Here is a 26,326-nt window from a genome sequence, read left to right as displayed (position 1 = left end):
TAAACCATGTAAAAAAAAAAGAAAAAACACATGGCACTCCATTTCAGGCCCAGTTGACATTATTTTGTATAGTCATTGTAAAGAGATACAGTGAGTAACATTACATAGCCTATAAATTGCTGTGTACAATAGCAATAACATATCTCATTAATATTCTGAAATGTCTGAAATGTTAAATAGCATGATTCATTACTAGCTAGTGATCCTAGATGCTCAAAGGAAGAGGCCTTAAAATGGGTAAAGTTTGCCTTAGGCTCATGAACTATAGCAGTCTTAGTTATATGTCTTCTTTAATCATCCTAATTGCCCTAGAGCAGCAAAATCTGGTTCCTATGCAATGCTGAGCCCTTCCTATGTTTGTGCTGAACGTTATTTATTTAAAAACTGAAATATGTATTAATTATAAATGACGAGCTTTATTTCAGTGGTGTGAGATTAATTACAATGACCTATTTTTTTTTGCAAAGCAACGAAATTAAAATACATGTAAACACATTTTACATTTATATAAAAGGTAAAAGCCAACACAAAAAAGGTAAATTGGAAATTATTAATTTATGATGATGGTTTGTATTATATTTTCAACTATGCAAATTAAAACAATATTGCTAACAGCAGACATTGTTAAGTAACTAGTTTTTTTGTAGGGGATTAAAATTGGTGGCATATGTCTCATCCTTTCTCATACCATCGGCTAAAAATGAAGCAGCCTGGGGAATATTCAGTTTTAAAGTCACCACATATTAAAAACAGAATTTTCAACAATCACGATTTATTCTTGGAAGCATTCAGTCTATTGTGTAGACTAGAGTAAAGTGGAATGCAGCTGTCTAAGCAGGTGATTGATTACTTTAAAAAAAGGATCAATTAGGAACTACAATAACTCTTAAAACATATTTTCTCATTTTAAGGATTTAGAAAAAAATTATCTTCTTTCACTGAAATGGTCAGTTTGTACCTTTTGCTTTTTATAAGCATGATTTCTTGTTTGTGTAGAGATAGGGCAGGGATATCACATTTTTCTGCTACTGTATTTAAACAAGGAGGATTTAATCATTAGTATGTACTTTTAGAGAAGGAAGGCAGGAGCGCTCAAACCACCCGCCACACTTTGATATCACGAATTGGAAACCCTTTCTACATAGCGGTATGTTATATCATTCATTACAAATGCGCTCACCGCTGTTTCAAATTGGCTTGGGTGCACTTGCCCCGGGCCCTCCGCTTAAAATATTCAAATATGGTAAGACTGTGGGTCACTCACCGCTCCTGTTTGGTGGTCCGGGTGCTGCGCCCCGAACCCTCAGCATGGGGGAGACATCAAGGTAAGAAAACGACTGCTTGGCACGCACTCCACAGGACTCCAGGTAGCGGTAAAAACTTTTTACTTTATTGCACAAACATATATTATCCTAACGCGTTTCGTGTGTTACCACACGTAATCATAGGCATTAAATGACAATTACATACACATGATTTAAAAAACATTGGAAGCTTTCGTCATTAGAGACGTACTTCCTCCTTAAAAATTTTTTTAACTCTTTCAAAGCTGTTTGTTGTGTTCTAAAGATTCCATTTTCTTTTACATAACGTTCTTATAAGTTATTTTCTATATAACCTCTGAAGTCTATATTTATTTTTATTTTTCTCAACTTTACCATCATTGTATAGTGTGTTTTAATGTTTCTTTTCCGTATTTTTTCTTAAAGATTAAATTGTTTCAATAAAATTACTTTTCTTGTTTCAATTTTTGTTTTACTATTTTATGTAACTTTAAGTTTATAAATTCTGACAATGTTTGGTAATTCTGAAACTTTTGTTGGGATGGGGGGTTATTGTTTTGCGTTATCATTTCTTTTTTGTTTCTTAGAAAATCATTTTTATCCCCTTTTCTCTGATTTATAATTATAACTTTCTTTCTAATATATTAATCTATTTTTTCTCTTTTTCTTTTCTTTTTATATTTATGTGTGACAGCTTACATCCCATCTTATGTTTAACCCTTTGGGTTCTCGTGTATCTAGTAGAAAGATCCATTTTACTTCTAATTCCAAAAGCTTTTTTTGTTTATTTCCCCCTCTGCTCCGATTTCTCACTTTATCTATTCCTTGGATTTGTAAGTAGGAAACATTTCCTTGATTACATTGGGAGAAGTGTCTGGATACTGTGGTAGCGCTACTTTCTGCCCCTATCTGGCTTATATGTTCTCGCATTCTATTTTTTAAGGGACGGGTAGTGCATCCTACATACTGGATGCCACAGTGTGTACACGTTAATAGATACACAACATAACTTGTGTTGCAATTGATAAAGCAATTAATATTATATTCTTTTTGTGTGTTTGTGTTTATGAATGTTTTAGACTTGTGCATCTGTATACATGTTACACATCTGGATGCTCCACAGCAGTATGTACCTTTTACTTCTAACCAGTTGCTTTTGTTCTCTTTTCTTTTAAATTCACTTGGGGATAGAATGTGTCCCAATGTTGGCGCTTTTCTACTTACAAAATTATATCCTTGTATTAATACTTCTCTCAATTTGCTATCGTTGTAAAGCATTGGTATATGTTTATTAATTATTTGTTTTATCTGAGTGAATTGTCTGCTATATGAGGTAATAAATGATGGTTTTTCCATTCTTTGATGTCTATTTGAATTTTTCGTTTTTAGCAAGTCCTCTCTAGTTTTTAATATAGCTGTTTTAAATGCTCTTTCTAGTTCTTGCATTTGGTAACCTCTTTGTAGGAATTGATCCCTTAGATTGCAGGCTTTACTTAAAAATTCTGCTTCTGTGCTGCAATTTCTTCTAAGTCTACAGAATTGTCCTATTGGTACTCCCTGAAATACATGTCTCGGGTGACATGAGTCTGCATGCAATAACGAATTTCCTGCACATTTTTTGCGATATACTGTAGTTTGTACTTCACCATTTTCATGAAACAGTTCTAAGTCTAGAAACTGTATATTTGTGCTGCTGAATGTGCCCGTTAGTGTTAAATTTAGATCATTATCGTTTAGTGTTTCTATATATTTCATATAAGTTTTCCCATCACCTTTCCATACAAGAATCAAATCATCTATATAGCGTTTATAGATAATAATTGCTCCCGTGTCTTTTATATTACCTTCATATATGTGTTTTTCTTCCCACCAACCCATGTATAGGTTGGCGTATGTGGGTGCGAATTTCGCACCCATTGAGGTCCCACATATCTGAAGATAATGTGTTTGATCAAATTTAAAATAATTGTGTTTTAACAAATATTCAATTGCTTCTATAATAAATCACTGACACCAAGGAATTTATTATAGAAGCAATTGAATATTTGTTAAAACACAATTATTTTAAATTTGATCAAACACATTATCTTCAGATATGTGGGACCTCAATGGGTGCGAAATTCGCACCCACATACGCCAACCTATACATGGGTTGGTGGGAAGAAAAACACATATATGAAGGTAATATAAAAGACACGGGAGCAATTATTATCTATAAATGCTATATAGATGATTTGATTCTTGTATGGAAAGGTGATGGGAAAACTTATATGAAATATATAGAAACACTAAACGATAATGATCTAAATTTAACACTAACGGGCACATTCAGCAGCACAAATATACAGTTTCTAGACTTAGAACTGTTTCATGAAAATGGTGAAGTACAAACTACAGTATATCGCAAAAAATGTGCAGGAAATTCGTTATTGCATGCAGACTCATGTCACCCGAGACATGTATTTCAGGGAGTACCAATAGGACAATTCTGTAGACTTAGAAGAAATTGCAGCACAGAAGCAGAATTTTTAAGTAAAGCCTGCAATCTAAGGGATCAATTCCTACAAAGAGGTTACCAAATGCAAGAACTAGAAAGAGCATTTAAAACAGCTATATTAAAAACTAGAGAGGACTTGCTTAAAACGAAAAATTCAAATAGACATCAAAGAATGGAAAAACCATCATTTATTACCTCATATAGCAGACAATTCACTCAGATAAAACAAATAATTAATAAACATATACCAATGCTTTACAACGATAGCAAATTGAGAGAGGTATTAATACAAGGATATAATTTTGTAAGTAGAAAAGCGCCAACATTGGGACACATTCTATCCCCAAGTGAATTTAAAAGAAAAGAGAACAAAAGCAACTGGTTAGAAGTAAAAGGTACATACTGCTGTGGAGCATCCAGATGTGTAACATGTATACAGATGCACAAGTCTAAAACATTCATAAACACAAACACACAAAAAGAATATAATATTAATTGCTTTATCAATTGCAACACAAGTTATGTTGTGTATCTATTAACGTGTACACACTGTGGCATCCAGTATGTAGGATGCACTACCCGTCCCTTAAAAAATAGAATGCGAGAACATATAAGCCAGATAGGGGCAGAAAGTAGCGCTACCACAGTATCCAGACACTTCTCCCAATGTAATCAAGGAAATGTTTCCTACTTACAAATCCAAGGAATAGATAAAGTGAGAAATCGGAGCAGAGGGGGAAATAAACAAAAAAAGCTTTTGGAATTAGAAGTAAAATGGATCTTTCTACTAGATACACGAGAACCCAAAGGGTTAAACATAAGATGGGATGTAAGCTGTCACACATAAATATAAAAAGAAAAGAAAAAGAGAAAAAATAGTTTAATATATTAGAAAGAAAGTTATAATTATAAATCAGAGAAAAGGGGATAAAAACGATTTTCTAAGAAACAAAAAAGAAATGATAACGCAAAACAATAACCCCCCATCCCAACAAAAGTTTCAGAATTACCAAACATTGTCAGAATTTATAAACTTAAAGTTACATAAAATAGTAAAACAAAAATTGAAACAAGAAAAGTAATTTTATTGAAACAATTTAATCTTTAAGAAAAAATACGGAAAAGAAACATTAAAACACACTATACAATGATGGTAAAGTTGAGAAAAATAAAAATAAATATAGACTTCAGAGGTTATATAGAAAATAACTTATAAGAACGTTATGTAAAAGAAAATGGAATCTTTAGAACACAACAAACAGCTTTGAAAGAGTTAAAAAAAAATTTAAGGAGGAAGTACGTCTCTAATGACGAAAGCTTCCAATGCTTTTTAAATCATGTGTATGTAATTGTCATTTAATGCCTATGATTACGTGTGGTAACACACGAAACGCGTTAGGATAATATATGTTTGTGCAATAAAGTAAAAAGTTTTTACCGCTACCTGGAGTCCTGTGGAGTGCGTGCCAAGCAGTCGTTTTCTTACCTGGATTTAATCATTAGGACAAGTTTTCTTACAGTATATTTCTATACTGTTATTAGTAAACAGTGTTAACTAGATATGTAGTTACTTGTGCAGTGCAGGAAGGTTCATTGTGAATCCAATAAGACACTTGTTGGATCAGTGCTGGCATGAGAGGCTGAAATGTTTCTAGTTTCCGACAAACTGGTGAATATCACAGAGATGTAGCAATTGCCTACATTATGATCCGATCATTGGGCCACCTTTACAGAAATATTTTTCTTACAGAGTGGAGACTTTGTAATCTTTCGATCATGGTGCATTCTCTACTACAAGTTTCTGGATATCCTTACAGTGAAATGAGGGGATGCTATTATATATGGCATTCTCATTTTTACATTTTCGTGATGTGATTTCACATTTGACAAACATATTCTATTATTTAGGGGAGTAATGTTTTAAACAAGCTGTTTCCCTTCGTAGGAGGTGTAGGAAAGGCTAACTCTCATCTGTTCGGTTTTTCGTCTTAATCTGGCATTTTTCTTCTATTTTTCACACCATTATTGTTTATAAATACAGATTCTAGGTAGTGATTCTAGCTACTGAGATAGAACCAGAACTTTAACTTGGTCCTATAGGAAGCACTGTTACATAAATGGCTTGAAGTGACCCTTGGGGCAATTAGTTAATTTAAAATGGTACCTTAGTGACAGTAGACACCAGTTTTAGTCTTCCTTTGGCAGCCAGAATCAGGAATTCAAGTCTTGTTAATCCTATTCTTCAAAGTATGTGAGAGGTTCTGATTTTTTCATGCATTGTTAAGGAGACCAAACCTCAGCTATTTGAGCAATCTGCAGTGTACTTTTATTGTTTTTCAATCCATTTATTACAGCAGAAAATACAGCACAAGTTTTTGGGGGATACCCCCTTTCTCAGGTGCAATACATACTCAAAGAAACCATATGCTTGAATACATTCCTAACATGTGGCACCTTGCAATGTTTTTTAACCTTGCAATGTTTTTATGAAATTTATAGGGATGCATGCTCCATGTAAAATTAATTGATTCATTTTTAAGATCATGTATTATTATTATTGTTGTATTTTTCTAGGTAATGGACAATAATGTATAATCAACTGGATATACCACGGTTTTTAGATATGGACTGAATCGTGGACTATGGGTTAAAGCACTAAAGGGTTAATTGATCACATGATTGTGTCACATGTTTTGGAATGTATTTAAGCATATGGTTTCACTGAGTGTGTATTGCACCTGGGAAAGGGGGTATCCCCCAAACACTTGTGCTGTATTTTCTGCTGTAATAAATTGGTTGAAAGACATTGGTTGGTAGATGTGCTCCTTCCATACAAAGGTAATTGATACTAATTAGCCTGAAGCAGCCAGGAAGTGTATGCTCCCTTGAAAATCAAGTAAGTGGTATGCAGAGGAATTTTGTACTTTTATTGTTTGTCAGGCCTGCTATGATAGTAATGTAAGATGTAATAGTACTGCAAAGTATTTTTATGTGGACTGTATTCAACAGTGATATTATAAGGGGGCAGTATTGACTCGTATGCTGTACAATTCCTGTAGGTTTTTGGGTTGATCTTCTATTCACTATTTGATATTAATTTACATGTACATAATATTTATAGATACTGAGGTATCAAGGTATTAGATTGGTGCCCTGCTAAAGCTTGAAGCTCAGTTGAGTCATTGTCTATACCATCATAGAACACTCAGGGTCATGCTGAACCTGCAGGAGAATATTAAAATATGTTTGAGTGTGACTGTCTCAACTTATTTACATTTATGGGTAAAGCATTATACAGTAAAAAGTCCCCAAACTGTCTATTAAATTTAGGAGACTTAGTGGCACATTTACTAATGGTCGCATATCGAGGGTTAATTAACCCTCGATATTCGACCCTCGAAGTTAAATCCTTCGACTTTGTATATCGAAGTTGAAGGTAGCGCTATTCATCCGATCGAACGAATAATCGTTCAATTAAATCCTTCGAATCGAACGATTTGAAGGATTTTAATCCATCGCTCGAACGATTTTCCGCCGATCCCAAATTGGCTAGAAAGCCTATGGGGACCTTCCCCATAGGTTAACATTGATGCTCGGTAGGTTTTAGGTGGCGAAGTAGGAGGTCAAAGTTTTTTTTAAAGAGACAGTACTTCGACTATCGAATGTTCGAATAGTCAAACGATTTTTAGTTGGAATAATTCGATTTGACGCCAAAGTCGTAGTCGAAGGTCGAAGTAGCCAATTCGAAGTTTTTTTTATTCTAATGCTTCACTCGAACTTAGTAAATGTGCCCCTTAATGTGACAAGAGAAAATGATCAAAACACTGTCATGGCATAAAACAGAGAAGGAGAAAATCCTTCAAGAACATTGGTATTCAAGAACCTTGGTCTTAGGTCACAGTGATCAAAAACAGGTGCAAATGCATCCTTCACTTTATAATACAATAGGAAATGCCTTCTTTTGGAAGCATAATTATAACTCTACATTGGTAAAATAGCAAATGAATTCACCAAACCATTTTAAATGACAAAATACACCTTGCATTTTAAGATGTTCACATATTATTACAAGAAGGATTTAAAGGAGAACTAAAGCTTAACTAAAGAAGTAGGCTAGAAATGTTGTACATTATGTTTGGGCTTCTATACCAGCCCAAGGCAACTACAGCCCTTTAGTAGGGATGGTCTTTGTGTCTCTGGATATGCCCACAGTAGCTTCCCATCCTATTTTCTGCTGATTCACTGCACATGCTCTGTGCTGTCACTTACTAAACTTAGGGGCTGATATATGTATAATGAATATACATATGATATAAATGTCATAATATAAGGCTGATTAGTAAACAATTCAGATTACTTGAAAAATGATTACAATTAGCATCAAAATGTAATAATAATTAAATAATAATAATAATAATTTAATAATCAGATCTGTAACATCAGGTAATATTACAGACAAACCTAATTTTTCTGCTTGATAATTTGCAACAACCCTTAAGCTTAGCTTCTCAATAGGGATGTAGCGAACGTCGGAAAAAAAGTTCGCGAACATATTCGCGAACTTGCGCAAAAATGCGAGCGGTTCGCGAACGGTTCGCGAACCCCATAGACTTCAATGGGAAGGCGAACTTTAACATCTAGAAAAGACATTTCTGGCCAGAAAAATGATTTTAAAGTTGTTTAAAGGGTGCAACGACCTGGACAGTGGCATGCCAGAGGGGGATCAAGGGCAAAAATGTATCTGAAAAATCTGCCTGTGTGTGCTTGGAAGAGATAGTGTAGGGGGAGAGCTGTTAGTGATTTCAGGGACAGATGATAGTAAGTTTGCTGGCTAGTAATCTGCTTGATACTGCTCTGTATTGGAGGGACAGAAGTCTGCAGGGATTTGAGGGACATTTTAGCTTAGGTAGCTTTGCTGGCTAGTAATCTACTGTTCTCTTTAAACAACTGCCATACGTTGACCTTGTAGGCATTGTTTGCCCAGTTTTTTTGGACGCAGCCACTGAAGCACAGTTGCCAGAAAAAATATGCCATATAAATGCTGAAAATAGTCATTTTTCGCCATACGTTGACCTTGTAGACATTGTTTGCCCAGTTTTTTTGGTTGCAGCCACTGAAGCACAGTTGCCAGAAAAAATATGCCATATAAATGCTGAAAATAGTCATTTTTTGCCATACGTTGACCTTGTAGGCATTGTTTGCCCAGTTTTTTTGGTCGCAGCCACTGAAGCACAGTTGCCAGAAAAAATATGCTATATAAATGCTGAAAATAGTAATTTTTTGCCATATACGTTGAGTCAATGGCGGGTTGAAGAAAACAGTGTGCAAATAATGCCTACAGGGCAAATAATGCCTAAAAGGTCAACTTATACACTACTACAGCGGTAGTAAAATAAAAAAAAGTAAAATAAAAAAAAATGAATATTAAAAAAAAAAATTAAAGTTGGTGCTGCTGAACTACTAGGAGCAGCAGATTAGCACACCAGTCCCACTCCCCAACACTGCTAGACTAATAGCACTGGGCTCTTATAGTAGTAGTAGTAGTAGTAGTAAAACAACAAAAAAATAAATAAAAGCAGTCCTTACAAGGACTACTGTTATTGCAGCAGTCAGCAGATGAGATCAGAAGCAGGACAGCTGCCCACTGCAGCTACATACAGAGCACTGCAGTAGAAGGTAGATTACTAGCCAGCAAAGCTACCTAAGCTTAAATGTCCCTCAAACCCCTGCAGACTTCTGTCCCTCCAATAACAGAGCAGTATCAAAACGATTACTAGCCAGCAAACTTTCAACTGTCCCTGAAATCACTAACAGGCAGCAGCTCTCTCCCTACACTATCTCTTCAGCACACACAGGCAGAGTGAAAAAACGCTGCAGGGCTTCGGTTTTTATAGGGAAGGGGAGTGGTCCAGGGGAGAGCTTCCTGATTGGCTGCCATGTACCTGCTGGTCTGGGGTGAGAGGGCAAAAAAAAGCGCCAACAATGGCGAACCCAAAATGGCGAACGTCGCGCGACGTTCGCGAACTTCCGGCGAGCGCGAACACCCGATGTTCGCGCGAACAAGTTCGCCGACGAACAGTTCGCGACATCTCTACTTCTCAACAGCTGCTCAGAGCCCACTGAGTAAGTGTTGCAGACACAAATTCCAAGATGGGAAACTCCTGTGACAACTTTGACGGCCTGGGTCATTACCACAAACAGAATGCTGAACCTACATGCGCCTGTATGAGTACAGCCCCATTGAAAAAAGCTAAATACGTCTATTCCTGCGCTCCCCATAGACTGAACGCAGAAAAACGGAACGCAGGGGAGCGCAGCTTCAACCACTCGTCGGTAAGAGCCCTTAGGCTGGATCAATAAATTCATTATAAAATATGGCATTTCTAACCATATTTATTTTTAGGGTTTAGTTCTTCATTAAGGTACAAATCAACACTTTGGCACGCACTCCACAGGACTCCAGGTAACGGTAAAAAGGATTTTTCTTTATTACACAAACAAATATCCACCTAACGCGTTTCGTATGTTACCACACGTAATCATAGGTATGCCTGGAGTCCTGTGGAGTGCGTGCCAAAGTGTTGATTTGTACCTTGATGTCTCCCCTATGCTGAGGGTTCGGGGCGCAGCACCCGGACCACCGAACAGGAGCGGTGAGTGACCCACAAATTTACTTCATTGGGATATTTAAAGCGGAGGGCTCGGGGCATATGCACCCGAGCCAATTTCAAACAGCGGTGAGCAAAATTGGATTAAATGTATTAGCAGACCGCGAAGTAGAAGAACGTTCCAATATTTAATCTTAACGATACGGCGGGTGGTTAGAGCGCTCCAGTCCCTAACTGTGTAAAAGTTTAGTTCTTCATTAAGACAACATGACTACCTTCTTATTAGTGAATAATCATCTAATTTGTATTTCGATTATTCTGTATACCATTTACATTGTTCAGGCAGCTTAATAAACTGTTGCTAGGCATACCCTACATACCTGTAGTAATAAATTTGTTAAATACCACATTAACCATGGACCTTGTAATTACAGCTGCCAAAGGTTTGTGTTGCTTTTAGCAGGGAACCTTAGATATGATCTTACATTTTAAAACAGATCTGCAAAGCATTCTTTCCAGTGAACACAACAATAGCAAGAAAGAAATCAGATGGCACTCACAACAGCAAAATGTGCTAGATTTACTTGGTTTATTGAGATCTCCACACAGTGTGGAGATCTACCAAGAAACTCTAGTGTGACTGTAGCTCCATTAGATACATGTCACGGCCGGCACCCAATACCAGAACAAGTGCCAAGCACCCTGGTCTCGGTTGTGTTATTTTGTAAACTCACACTGGTTAGAACTTCAGACTTTTATTCAGAGTGATGATAGTACACATCAGTGGAGCCTCATGGCTGTATCTCAGTTCCTGAACCAACAAGAGTCTAAAGATAAGAACTACATAAACACTTATTATTATCGACTGAAGCCCTCTGGTGGCTGGAGGTAAACACACCACATCTTCCCCTTTCAGCCTGTGAAAATAAGAAAGTTGAAAAGAAAGAAATACTGTAAAATTAACAATTATAACATGCATACATTTTTTTTTTAAAGTGAACTGAAAGTCTCAAAAAGTCTAAAATGAGAACTTTAGCATTGTTCAATTAAACGCAATGGTTTGCGAATAACTCGTCCAGATGAAGTTACTTCATGGCTGTCTTGCTCTGGTGTTGTACCTGTTATGCTATCGTTGGTTTGAATGACCTGGGTAGAAGGTACTTGTTCCTCTGGAACTTGTAAAAGATGTCTGCGATTCCTACGCAGGGTCTGCCCTGTATCTGTACGAACCACATATGACCTTGGGCTCAGTCTGTGAATAACATTGGCGGGCACTTCCCAAGATTTGGAACTTTGAATGCGAACTCTACTATTGTCACTCAAAGGTGGAAGTTCTCTGGAATGTTTGGCATGAACTTCATTTCTTTTTGTTCTAAGATTAAGCTTTTTGTACACCACTGTTTCATCTTGGTATGGTGGCCATGGTTGAGGGGTTGGAACTCTAGTGACAATCTGACGGCCAAACAGAAGTTCTGCTGGAGATTTTCCACAACTTTGTGGAGCTGCACGGTAACCCATTAATGCTAAACAGGGGTCTTCCTTCGATTCCCATGCTTTTTTGAGTATAGTTTTTAGTATGCGTACTCCTGCTTCTGCCAATCCATTTCCCTCTGGATGCTCTGGACTTGATGTCTGATGTACGAATTCATATGTTGACGCAAAATTCTTGAATACTCTACAGGCGAACTGAGGGCCGTTATCAGTGACAACAACTCTAGGTATGCCATGTCTAGCTAGAATTGACTTGGCATGCTTGACTACCTCTTCAGCTTGCAAATCATGCAGCTTTGCCAATTCAGGATAGTTTGAGAAGTAGTCCATAACTGCTAGATAGTGTTGTCCCCTAAAAGTGAAAATATCCATACCGATTTTCTCCCAAGGAGAGATGGGATAGTCTATATCAAGGTATGGTTCCTTTGGTTGTTTATTATGATACTTTTGGCAAGCTTGACACCGACTGATAAATTGCTCAATATCTTCATTCATGGTTGGCCAGTAAAGGCATGTGCGTGCTCTCCTTTTAACTTTCTCTATTCCTACATGTCCTTCATGAAGCCTTGATAAAATCAATTTGATCATTGAGGAGGGAATAACAATTCTAGAGCCTCGGAGTAGAACACCATCTACTTCAGAGAATTCATGAAGATATTGTAGGTATGTAGCAGGAACACCTGAGGCTGCATTATTGTTCTCAATAGCATGTTTGACTTTCATCAAGATATTATCTTGTTGTGTAGCCTTGGCTATTTGAAACCATAGGGCATGACTAACTCTGGAAGTTGTCTTAACTAAGTTCACATGTGCAGAAATATCATCAGTGAAGGTATTTTCTGAAGTGTTCCCAGTCAAATATGCACGTGATAGTGTGTCTGCTACAACCAAGTTCTTACCTGGCTTATAATGCAAAACAAAGTTGTATCTCTGAAGCCGTAGTAATAACCTCTGAATTCTAGGTGGGGCTTCACCTATGCCCTTTTGCACTATAGTAATAAGGGGCTTGTGATCAGTCTCAGCTTGAAACTCACGACCATACAAATATTCATGAAATTTTTTCGCAACCAAATACAAGTGCAAGTGTTTCCTTTTCTATTTGTGCATACAAAACTTCTGTTGAATTTAGTGCTCTGGATGCATAAGCCACTGGCAGCCAAGAGTCATTTGCTTTTTGAAGAAGAACTGCTCCAAGGCCTTTCTGTGATGCATCAGTAGACAATTTACTTGGTAAGGAAGGATCAAAATACTGTAGTACTGGGTTTGTTGTTAAGGATTTTTTTTATGTCTTCCAACTCAGAATTGTGATATTCATTCCATTCCCAGACAGTATTGACTTTCAGTAAGTCTCTTATGCATTGTGTTTTATGTGCCAAATCGGGTATAAATTTTCCCACAAAGTTTATCATTCCCATTAAGCGCTGTAGGTCTTTCTTACATTGTGGAACAGGCATATCTTTGATTGCGGCTATTTTATCTTCATCTGGACAAAGACCCAAGTCAGTAAAATGTTCCCCTAGGTATTTTATAGAGGACTGGCAAAAATTGCATTTCTTTCTATTAAGCTTTAAATTGTTCTGACTTGCTCTTTCAAGTACTTGTTCCAGTCTAGCATCATGCTCCTGTACATCTTTACCCCACACAAGGATATCATCCATATACACTGCAGTTCCAGGTATACCGTCCATCATTTGGCGAATAGCACGGTGAAACACTTCTGGTGCTGAACTAAGTCCAAATGGCAATCGCTGAAAACAGTATCGGCCAAAAGGTGTATTGAATGTACATAACTTCTGGCTCTCTTCATCCAAGGGTATCTGCCAAAATCCATTAGATGCATCCAGTGTGGAGAAAATTTTAGCTCCAGACATTTCTCCCACCATTTCTGTTCTAGTGGGCAAGGGAAAATGCTCTCTTTTAATGCACTTATTCAGGTCTTTAGGATCTAAACAGATACGAAGTCTCCCATCTTTCTTTTGAACAATTACCATAGAATTGACCCATTCTGTGGGATCTTCTATTTTCTTTATAATACCATTTGTTTCCATGCTTTGCAGCTCTGTTTTAAGTTTTTGTGTTAGAGCCACTGGTACTTTGCGCCTTGCATGCACTACAGGCTGTGCACCATGCACCAGTTTTATTTTGTGAGTTATTGGCAGCTTTCCAAGTCCTTCAAAAACATTTTTATATTTTGTGAGCATCAGTTGTAAGTGATTTTTTCCACTTCCAGAACTTATAACTGCATTTATTTCTTCCACTCGTTTAATTAAATGTAATTTCTCACATGTTATCAAGCCTATTAAGGAATGGTGGGGATCTGGAACAACCACCATGGTTACAGAATACAGATGACCTTTAAATTGAATACACACATTGCACTGTCCCAGATTTGGAATGACTTTACCACCATAAGCTCTTAAGCACAGTTTAGTTTCTTGCAGAAATGGCTTAGGTTGGAGCATATTATATGCAGATTCTGACAGAATGTCCACTTCAGCACCTGTATCTACTTTGTAGGGAATATCTGTCCCATTAGTGGACAATGTAATGTACCATTCTGTTCTGCGTGCATTAGTTGCATGTATGCTGCCTATATGGAAGTCGTCATCACTGTCTGTGCCAGTTTGTACTGCATGTATTTGTGTGGTTGATCTACACATTTTCTGAAAGTGATTTGCTCTGCCACAACTGTTACAAGTTTTTCCATATGCAGGGCATTGCATGTATGCATGTGACTGTCCACAACGCTGACAATAGGAGCTTGTAAATGCCTGAGCTTTTTTGTTTTTAAAGCCAGAAAAGTTAGAGGTTTTCTGCACCCTACCTTTGTAGTAGCCTTTCAGTGGGGGCTGCTTGGATGACACCTCCATAACACAGCAGCTTTCTCTAGGCTGTTCTATTTGCTTGAGCTGTGCTTGTGTGATTTCAGAGGCTTTACAGATTTGTATAGCATGGTCTAAAGTGAGATCTGTCTTTGTGAGCAATTTCTCTTTCACTTTCATGTTGTGTATACCCATAACTAATTGATCTTTAATAAGAGATTCAGTCAGTGCACCAAATTCACAGGAATGACTCTTTAACCTGAGGTCTGTCACATACTCATCAATTGTTTCATGTTCTTTCTGCAATCTAGAACTGAACACATGTCTCTCATAAGTGATGTTTTTTCTTGGAACACAGTAGTTCTCAAATTTTTTAAGCACTGCATTAAAATTATCCTTCTCAGCCTCTGCAAACTGAAAAGTATTATATACATCAATGGCTTCCTGCCCTGCTACTGTAAGAAACAGTGCAATTTTCTGTACATCCTCTTCTTCATGTGCCTTAATTGCTCTCTGATATAATAGAAATCTTTGTTTAAATCTGGACCAGTTCTGCTCTAAGTTACCTTGCATGCTCAGTTCAGGAGGCTGTTTCAGGAGATCCATGCTGACACTGTAATGACTGGAGCTGTAGCTTGTTCACAAGTGCACTTCTGACACCATGTGTTATTTTGTAAACTCACACTGGTTAGAACTTCAGACTTTTATTCAGAGTGATGATAGTACACATCAGTGGAGCCTCATGGCTGTATCTCAGTTCCTGAACCAACAAGAGTCTAAAGATAAGAACTACATAAACACTTATTATTATCGACTGAAGCCCTCTGGTGGCTGGAGGTAAACACACCACATCGGTTCGGCTTCACTAGTAGTGTGACCACCGTTGGGCTTCGGGAGGAGCCCTCAGCTTACTTGGGTGCCACCTGGACTTAACGAGGGGTACAAGGCGAGATGTTCTGGCTGGCAAAGGGGCAAGGCTGGAAGCAGAGTCTTTTGGGCCGAAGGTCACAGTACAAGAGGATTAGGCAAGCGGATGGTCAGACAGGCTGGGTAGAGGCAGGCGGATATCAGAATCGTCAGGCAGGCAAGGGTCAAAACCGTGTAGTCAATCAAGGGGTTAAGCAGGAGAGTTGTCATAGGCAGGCAAGGGTCAGGATATAGATTGGAGAGTAGTCAGGAACAGGCAGGGTCAAACACAGATAATCCGATCAGAATTTCCAAGACAAACGCACAAAGCTCAGGAAAACCACTTAGAACAAGTTCTATCACGGGCAATGTACAGTGGACTGAATTGGCTTAAATACTTTTTGAATTTCGCGCCTTGCCAGCGCGCCTGCGCCTTTAAATGGAAGGAGTCGTGCCGCGCGCGCCCTATAGAGCAGCCGGCGCCAGTGAAAACACACTGGCGTGGCTAGGAAGAGGAATGGTGTGGCGGGCGCCCCCGCCGCACAGGTACTGTCACAATACAGTACAGTAGAGTTTTTGTTTTTGAATGCATTGTTTACTAAAATGATACATTTAGGAAATGAATGCAAGTGGTATAGGCTAAAATCTATAAAAAAATCCAACACTGTTTTCTCAGCTGAGTATAATCACAGTAATGGCTCTAAATTGAACTGTTAGATGCCAAGCATGACACGCCCGCTGTTAAAACAAAATACATGCTTTTACAAACAACATTCTAGTAATAGAGAGAGTGGAGACATTTGATCATTTCTAAACCCAATAAAACATCTATGAAACATGTATAAAGTTGTTCACAGAGCAGAATAATTGATTTATAATACACAAGAGCCATGAATATCCTGTAAATGATATCCTATTATAACAGTGTTAGGTCTTTGTTTGAAATCAGTGCTTATTGTGTATTATAAAAAAAATCATGTATCCAAGTTGTAAAATATATGGATATTAAAGGGGTGGTTCACTTTTAGGTTAACTTTATCTAATTTAACTAATAGAATTTCTAAGCAACTTTCCAATTAGTCTTCATTTTTTATTTTTATAGTTCTTTTAATCATTTGCCCTATTCTGACTCTTTCCAGCTTTCAAATGGGGGTCACTGACCCCATCTGAAAAACAAATGCTCTGTAAGATTACAAATGTTTTGTTATGCTACTTTCTCTTACTCATCTTTCTATTCAGGTACTCTCATATTCATATTCCAGTCACTTATTCAAGGGAATGTGTGGTTGCTAGGGCAATTTGGACCCTAGCAACTATACTGCTCAAATTGCAAGCTGGAGCACGGTCAGACTGGAGCATTATGGGCCCACCAAGCCTTTAAACAAAGGGCCCTCCTGGCAGTCCCCAAAAAATTTCGGTGCACGACAAATTGCCGGACAAATTTTTTCACCTATTAGAGTCTATGGGCATCATTTTTGAGGCAAAACTTGTGAAAAATTTCACTCATCACTACTGATCATGATTAGGCAAACCCTAACCACAAGCCCACAAGTCCTTTGCCCCTTTGTGGAACACAAACTTTTAAATCTCTCGGGGGCCCCTCTGTCATGGGGCTATTGAGTGCAGTGCCCATGTACCCCACTAATGGCAGCCCTGATCCCACCCTAATGCTTTCTTCTTATTTCCATACTATGACTAGTGTATGAAAAGGCATGGTTTAAAATCTCTTCCCTTTAATTGCAGGTGAGCAAGGGCTTGGTGCTATATCATACACCCCCTTCTATCCTAATAGGACAATGGGTTGCTTTTTTTGTGAAAGGCTCTACACAGTGATAAGCAACCTGTCCTGTTTCTGCTCGCCACAAAACGCATTGAAGCTAATGGACAACAATTTTTTTTTACATGCATACATTTTTCTTAAATGCTCAACTTTTTTTCCAGATAATGAAATCAAAGCAGACCTCCCCCCAGGCTATGTCTGCAAAAAAATGTGTTTGTGCGCAGTTTTCAGATTTTAAAATAATGCTAAGGTCAAAATTTATACAAAATGTTAAATTCTTTGTGTGCACCACAATTTGTTGTGTGCGTTGACCTCAAAATTTGCAACCAACTGCACATGCACACACCTTAGAGGGAACATTAGTTATAAGGAATTGTAACTCGAACACTGAGAATAATCAAATATCCCATGAAATATCAAAATCCTCAGTATATTAAATATCCCTATCTTCTGTTTTGTATTGCACTATTTAAAAAAATATGTAATAATGAATATTAGATGTTCTTGTTATGGCAAATTGTATTACCATACATTTTCAATCTTTTTTTGTAACTTGTAAGCATCCTACTACATAAAGAAATAACATATTTACAACATTTGGGGAGAGCACTATCAATGCCAAACTGTGATTCTTAATATTTTCCTGGCACTTTTCCTGTAGTTGATTTTTATCTCAAGTCGTTAACCTTTTCATGGCAATCTGGAAAAATGTTAAAGCCTTTAACTTGTCAAAGTAGTTCCCCACTTACACCACTGTCAAAAAGTGTTCCCTAGGTTAACCCTTCTCTGTATTATTAAAATAATGCTATAAATAAGATGAAACTATTTGTTCTGTTTTTTTTGCAAACTGTTATTATCACCCTGAAAAAAAAATAGAATGATCCTTTGCAAATCTGTCTTTAAGGCTTGCTGGAAGTGTTTTTGGGAACCAGGAGCTTGATAAAAGGTTGGTATGAAGTCCAACCTGATATCTATATGTAGCATTTAGCATGGCTTAATACAACTGATGTTCTTTTCCAAGAATAAAAACAGCGCTTCTCTGCCTAGCAGATCTTTGCTTCCCCCATTCAATAAATAAAGGGTGTGTAACAGTATGAAGTGTAAATAATCTATTGTCAGTTTTCCTTTGTGGTATGCAAGAAAATGGGACATCAACATCTCTGCCTTTATTTTCCTATGGCTACATGTTCTGAACCTATGGAGATCAATATTGTTTTTTACCCAGGGTGAAATCTTTTTAGCATTAGTTCATTGAATAAGGTTTGTGCTAACATATTTTTTGCTTATCATCTTATCAGTTCTTTATTTATGTTTCTTGCACTATACACAGGGTATATTGGTGGGCATTTATATGAACTGGAAGTAGAATGTGACTTTACTTTCAATCTTAGATTTTGCCCTGTTTATTAAAGAATAACATAAAACATATATTTCCTAATTAAAATCCTATGCGAAAAGTATGTTCTTTTTTTTATATGTAACTTTTAATCTTACCAGTTGTGTATTTTTAAAATATAGTATAACATGCACCAATCAATCCTGGTGAAGTTTTTTTTGTTTGTTGTGTATTTATATGTAATATGAACTATTTATATATCTTATAGGCAAACTATAAATGCTTTCAAAATAATCATTCAGAATAATTGTGGTTGTATCTCTTGCAAGCTATCTAGTTTTGTTAGATGATAGCTAAACATAAATCTGCAAAACACATTATGATAAGTAACTCTTAAAATGGGACATCTTTTTGTAATCAAACTAATAGTTAGGATGATTATTTTACCATTAATAATGCCTTTTCATGGAACTTGGAATGCATTTGACTACCTCTATATCTATATTTAGGATGATTCTTAGGAAACATTTCAAATTGTTGGCTTTACATTTTTAAAAGATAATCCATGTTAAACTGCCAAGCTAATTTCTGTCTAGTGTTATTTGGGATAAAATATTATATGAGGATTTCTAAGGAAAGCTACTCATTATGTGTGTGTGGTTTGTTCTTTAGATATTTCCAGTATATTTTATTAGTATTTAAGGAAGACTTTGGGGATGAGATATGATTTGGCAGAAAAAAGGCTCCAACAATATCAAACATGAGTTGTCTTGGTACTTCATAAAACATAAACAAATACGCAATCTGACTTCACATTGACTCTAGTTCTGTTCTTTTAAATGTTCACATCTGATTTTTATTTAAGGTAACAATGATTCCAAAAGTGCTTTTCCAACACGTGCAAGAGATATAAACTAGTATAATAATCCTGAGACGTACTATATAATATCACACCATATCTACATACAGAAGCTAAAAGACTCCAAAATGCCTCCAAAAATACTCCACTCTTACTATTATTACACTCCACATGCTGTAGTTCCAAACCTTTTAAGATGCTTTTGTGATTACTCTGTGGAATGATAAAAGCTAAGTTAAAAGTCATCATAAGAGCTTATATATATCTATATATATATATATATATATATATATATATATATATATATATATATATATATATACAGTATGTATATTAATCGGTACAGAAGAGGAACTATGCACATTTTCCGACTCTTTTATTCCCCCTATTTTTCATGTCATTAGTAAGCGATTGACTCACTTATTTATCTTCAAGGTAGAGTGCTGCCTGTCTATTATAGTAGATCTGCACCCGACCTGGACCTGCCAAGCTGAGATCTGCCTCAAACTCACTTACCTATGCATCTGCCTCTTTAAAGGCAATCCAAACTGCCCCAAAAAAATATGCTGCACTTTCCAACCTGCCCCAACTGAGAGTCACCTTTGCAGTTTGGAGAAGAGGGTTTTCTGACCCAATCCTGACCACTCAGCAAGTATTTTATGGGTACTTAACATGATGCAGAACTCTATTTCAAGGCTTCTTATTATGATTCAATGTGTTACTTGACAACACTGTAATTGGGGAATGTAATAAAAGCCTGTAAAAGAAAAAACATTTGCAATGTGAAATGTTATGCCGTGCACGGATTTAATATAGCTTTTGTGAACCCGGAAACTGTTAGCGACCACCAAAAGAGGTTTATTTATCAACAGTCTCATTTTAGTGGTTTTTAGAGGTTTTTGAAACCATGAAAAACCTCTAAAACCACCAATGCCATGGAATTTGTTGAAAGATCCAAATTAAAAAGCACAAATGAAAAAAGAACTGATCAATCAGAAAAAAATACGAATATCTCTAAAAATTCAATTCAATTCTTTCTGACAATTCCTAGCAGAAAAAAATGTCAGAAGACCTATAAAAGACAAAATTGATTTAAAAAGGTCAAATAGGATCAGTCAATTTTATCTGAACAGCACCAGTTTTTTGATAATTTTTCTCTTTATTGTTCCAAAAAATCTGCTTAGTGGATTTCCTGTAAGTTGCTGCATGATAGTTACCAGAAAGATACACGGGTATTGACCTATTGACAACATATGCAAACAAACTATTATAACATCTCTTCTGAGACAACATATTTATGATAAAGCCCAAGGCAGTACATAAAAGTTAAAATAAACGCCATAACAACCAAACATCAATCACTGAGTGGCGTCATTTCAAAAGTTATATGGATATAAATGTAAACTGAATTATAGTGTCAGCATTCTGGCTTCCCCAGCAGGGATTCCCCAATAACTAACTGCATTTGCAAACAGTGAATAATGTTTTCCAATACGAAACACCATATGGATCGCTCTAAAAAATAAAATATAGTTATCTAACGATGGCTTTCATTTTGCAGACTTTGCTTGTAAAATTTATAAAGTATATACTTTTCTCACTGCACTGATACCAAAAGAAAGATGTTAAACCAGCAGTCCAATGTTTGTTGACATTGAGATGCTATTCACAAACATCACATTGTCATTATGTTGCCTTGCTCATTATGTAAAATAATGTCTCACCAAGGCAAAACCTTTTGGGAAACAATTACATTTTTATACACAATTTTATTTTATACACAATTTACAAGCTGTTGCCAGTATTAATTGGATTTTAGTGGTTTCAGAGGTTTTTGAAACCACGACTAAATTCACAAACTCCAAGGTGCCTATTTGTTAAACCTCAATTTTTTCTGGATGAGTTTTTAATGGGGAAAACTCAAATTTATAGAGGAAAGATGTATTATGCTCTGAAACTGCTAAAAATTCAAATACAAAAATACTCCCAGTGGGTTCTGTATTGGGTCCACCTTTATTTAATCTGTTCATTAAAGACTTAGGGGAAGGTATAGTAAGTAATGTATTAGTGTTTGCAGATGGTACAAAACTGTGCAGCCTGGTTAATTCCATCCAGGATGCGGCATACTTGCAGCAAAATTACAATCTGTGATATGCAAGTCACTTATACCAGGGACTGTGTTAGGCAAATCCATAATGGAGAAGGACCTTGGAGGCCTTGTAGATAATAAACTTTGTACTGAAGGCGCATACGTTGGATTCTTCTTTGGATGGAGTCGCTATGTGAAAAGAACTGTATAAAATGTATTCCAAACTTGATTAAAATCATAAAGTCCAGATGTACAGGGCTTCTGATGAAGTGACCTTGTAGTCACGAAACGCGTTGAGCCATGCACTCCCCTGCCCTGTACATCTGGACTTTGTGATTTTAATCATGTTTGATCAATAAAGGAATAAATTTTATACAGTTCTTTTCACATAGCGACTCCATCCAAAGAAGAATCCAACGTATGCGCCTTCAGTACAGTGTTTTGTCTTATCCACGTGACCAGAGTGGAACGTTGGGATTTTGGATAGAGCGCTCACCCAGTCCCACGTACGGACTCGGTCCGTGTACAACTTCAAGTTAGATAATAAACTTGGCTGCACCAAGCAATGACAGTCAGCAGCTGCAATGAACAAACAAGGTTTGAGCTGTATTAAAAGGGACATAGATTTGCAGAAGAAGAGGGTCATTCTTCCACTACAGGGTCGGACTGGGGGGTCCGGGGCCCACCGGGACTGGTGTCCAGGGCCCCCCTCTGGCCCCCGCTACCTACTTGTTAGACGAATCCCTGCTCGGCGCCCAGGCGGCGCATCGCGCATGCGCAAACGGAAACAGCGCTCGGCGCGCATGCGCAAAACGGCGCTGCGATACGCCGAAATTTTTTTCATTATTTTTTTAAAAACTGTTTGGGAGAGGGGGACTGGCCCGGCGGGGGCCCACTAGGGTCGGGGCCCACCGGGTATTTTCCCGGTATCCCGCCGGGCCAGTCCGACACTGTTCCACTATGCAAAGAACTGGTAGGGCCACATCTAGAATATGACATCAGTTTTTTTCTCTTGTGCTCAAATAGATATTACTGATTTAGAGAGAGTCCAAAGAAGGACAATTAAGCTGGTATGATCTTAAGTCTCAATAATGAAGAAAGACTGGCTGAGCTGGGATCCCCCCCCCCTCCAAGAGCTGCTTTAGAAGGTATTATTACAAAAACAGTGACACATAGAAAATAGAAAGTCGTTGGAAAAAGTCGTTATTTCTGGTGATCTAGCTGAACACAACTAGTTGCTTGAAGGTGAACAACCCCTTTAAGGGGACCCCTATAATACATGCTTTATTTATCAGTAGGTCCTTCCAGCAGACACAACAGTATCTATTTCAATTAGAAAAAACGAGGTTCCAACTTAATATTTGGACAAGATCTTTTTACAGCGATGACAATAAAGTAGTGGAATTCTCTTCATGAATCAGTTGTTCTGGCTGATAGCTGTATGATAGTTGGATGGCTTTTATGCAGGATTTCTTAAAACAGCTCTTAGTACCAAATTAATCCAAGGACTGAAGTGCCAATTTAGAGTCACAATGGAATTTTACCCCACTTAATAAGTGCACTCAAACTTATAGTGCAAAAGGTATTGGAAAGCAGAAAATATGAAGCAGTTGATTTATGCATGCAATATACTTAGACTACTTTAAAATGCCAAAATCATGCGTTGCATGTCCCAGAAAACAGATGATTCTGTACATAATAAAAAATAAAAACCAGGCACCATATGTACTTGCACTCCATATTTTTATAATGTGTCCATGGATTTACCTTTGACCCTTTGGCATAAAAGTTAATTAAACTGACGCATGTAGTGCAAATGAATACATTAAAGGAGAAGGAAAGGTAAAAACTAAGTAAGCCTTATCAGAAAGGTCCATCTAAATATACCAGTAAACCCCAAAAGTAGCGCTGCTCTGAGTCCCCTGTCAAAAGAAACACTGCATTTCTTTCCTTCTATTGTGTACACATGGGCTTCTGTATCAGACTTCCTGCCTTCACCTTAAACCTCATTGCCCTGGGCAAGAGCATGCTCAGTTTGCTGCTCTTCCCCCGCCCCTCCCTTCTCTACTGTAATCTGAGCCCAGAGCAGGGAGAGACTCAGACAGGAAGTGATGTCACACCACATTAATACTGCAGCTCCTATCCTAAACAAACAGAGAGTTTCTAGAGCTATTTACTCAGGTATGGTAAAACATTCTACAGAATAAATATAGCATTCTAGCTTACACTATTGCAGCTAATCTATTGGCAATAAAATACCTCCGTAGCTTTCCTTCTCCTTTAAAGCCACAAAAAGTTGGACCTTTCCATTAGAGGATTATCTGTATTATTTATCAGGACATTCTGTAAATGTGCAAATATGTGTAGATGAGCAAGACAAACTTATAATCAAACAGGATTGTATTTGGAGAAATTAGACACTCTTATAAAGATGAAATACATTATAATGTATAGTAATGCCGGCCACAAATTTTGTACATATTGCTGACCAAGTTTTATTTCTGATTGGATGAACTGCTGTAACTTTGCAACTACAGCCCAAATGACAGAGGTAACAAGTCCAATGGGGCCAGTCATCTATGTGGTTTAATATTTCGTCTTACAAAAGATTTTGTGTTCTATATCACCAGATATATGTGTCCACATATATTTGCATAAATTCAAATGGCCCTTGCACACCCTTAAATGGGTAGGCATAGTGGGAAGTGGGTGGGTTTGTTTTAGGCATACATGGACTTAACAGGGAATGGTTGACTTGCTAAGGGTGTGGTAAACTTTATATGATTTTGTGTTTCAAAACTTAAAATTTGTTTTCACACATCAGATTAGTTAATCCTAACTGTTGCTGTTGGCTACTCAAACTAGAGCACTTCCTAAATTCTTTCATTTTATGAACTTGCATTTCAACAAGCTGCATTTCCTCAAAGAACTAAAAGGAGTCACTTACTTTAATATGTACAGTACATACTGTACTTTCATGTTTTGAGTCCCTTGGAAACAAATAAGCAGTAACATATCTTACTATTCTGGTAAGTTATTAATACTTCTATTCAGTGGTTAACCTTCTAAGATACTTATATTTACAAACAAAAATAAAAGGTGGCATAAGTGGTTAGTGAGATTCTAGTTAGTTTTCGATTTCCCAAAAATTGTAGGACCCGAGCCCTCCAAACGATGGGGAACATGAAACCTATTACAGTGCCCTGTTTGTTCTTTCTGCTGACACATACCAGCTAAATTATTTGTGTGTGTGTGTGTTGAAATAAAGAAACATTATTTAAAAAGGTACAGTCAGTTATTCATTAACTTAATTATTTCTAAACTGTTTGTGTTAGTATTTTTTCTTCAAAATGTTCACAATCACAATAAGCAAAAGTCTTAGAAAGTGGAAAATCTGAGAGAAGCTGATTTGTTCACACATTTTTCTCAGACCACTTCAAATGCCAAAGATCATATGTTGCTTGTGCCAGAAAAACAGATGATTCTGTATATATGAAATGAGGAACAGTAACTTCAGTGTCCTTGCACTTCATAGTTTTGTGATGTGTCAGTGCACTTTACATGGGAAGGGGGGTGTTGAGAGTTAAAATTCACAAGCACGTGCTTGTACTACAAACCGAAACATAGTAAAACAAGTAGTTGAGGGGTCATTTACAAGGTGGAAGACAAGGTGCAAAAAAGCAGGTGTAATCCGCCATGCATTCAACACTGTTTATACTCTTCATTTGCATAGTACAGTACTGCCCCTATGGCAAAAAAGGAAGTAAACAAATAATAATGGTGCATTTACGACAGAGACATTAAAATATATGAACTGAACTTACTGAACTGAAACATAATCTAACAATTTGTATTGTTTATTACAAGACAGATACTGAAAATAAGTATCTCAAAGAATTCACCAATGACTGCTTTTTGGATAATTATTTATAGATTTTGCTTTCATGAAAAGCGTTCATACCAAAGTAGCTGCAAAAACTTCAAAAACGTCATATCTATCCTTTACATTTTTCTCAACTTTGGGTAGTTTTTATGTTTAGGCAAAATATAAAGAAGCCTACAATCCTGAAAACTAGTACTAGTAGATGGCCTCTAATGACATTGGCAGCAATGTACAATTAAATGCTGACATTTTACATAATTAGGGGTATTTCTACACAAATATTTTTCTAGATAATATGTTAATGTCTTTATTTGCACAGCCAGGTCTATGCAGTCCCAGTTTGAGAATCATGAGAAGTTTTACTTCCCCCATGGGCAACATAATCTCCAGATTTGAATATAACAACTTATGTTGCTTTTGGAAATAAGATTGAGAAGATTCTCCTGTCATCACTCAAATAACTGGAATCTGTCCTCCTGGAAGACAGAAACAACATTCCATTTAAAACATTTTAAGATTGATGAGTCAATTCCACATTGAATAAAGAGCTCATGATGGTGCAATGTTTATTAATAATGAACAAATATTAACTTTATATTTTGTAAAAAGAACTAACTACATTTTCTAATTGTCCGGTTATAGCTGTCAATATTTGTCTAATATCACACTTGTCCTAGAAGCTTTCCTCCTTTCAAAACTATGTATTTTTTTAATAATATTATATACTATCAAAACAGGGGCTGACAAATTTTCTATGACAATTTAGCGCATG

At 36.9% G+C, this 26,326-nt stretch overlaps 1 protein-coding gene across 29 annotated transcripts in view; it reads right to left on the bottom strand.

Annotated features, from left to right (window-relative positions):
* The window catches only part of LOC108708946 (target of Nesh-SH3), a 198,040-nt gene that overhangs the window by 146,876 nt on the left and 24,838 nt on the right, over nt 1-26,326 (bottom strand). The window lies entirely within an intron of this gene.

The sequence above is a fragment of the Xenopus laevis genome, chromosome 2S (genome assembly GCF_017654675.1).
Source record: "Xenopus laevis strain J_2021 chromosome 2S, Xenopus_laevis_v10.1, whole genome shotgun sequence".
NCBI classification, from domain to species: domain Eukaryota; kingdom Metazoa; phylum Chordata; class Amphibia; order Anura; family Pipidae; genus Xenopus; species Xenopus laevis.
Note: the sequence above shows the minus strand (reverse complement) of the source record. Positions and strands in the feature narration are given on the sequence as shown.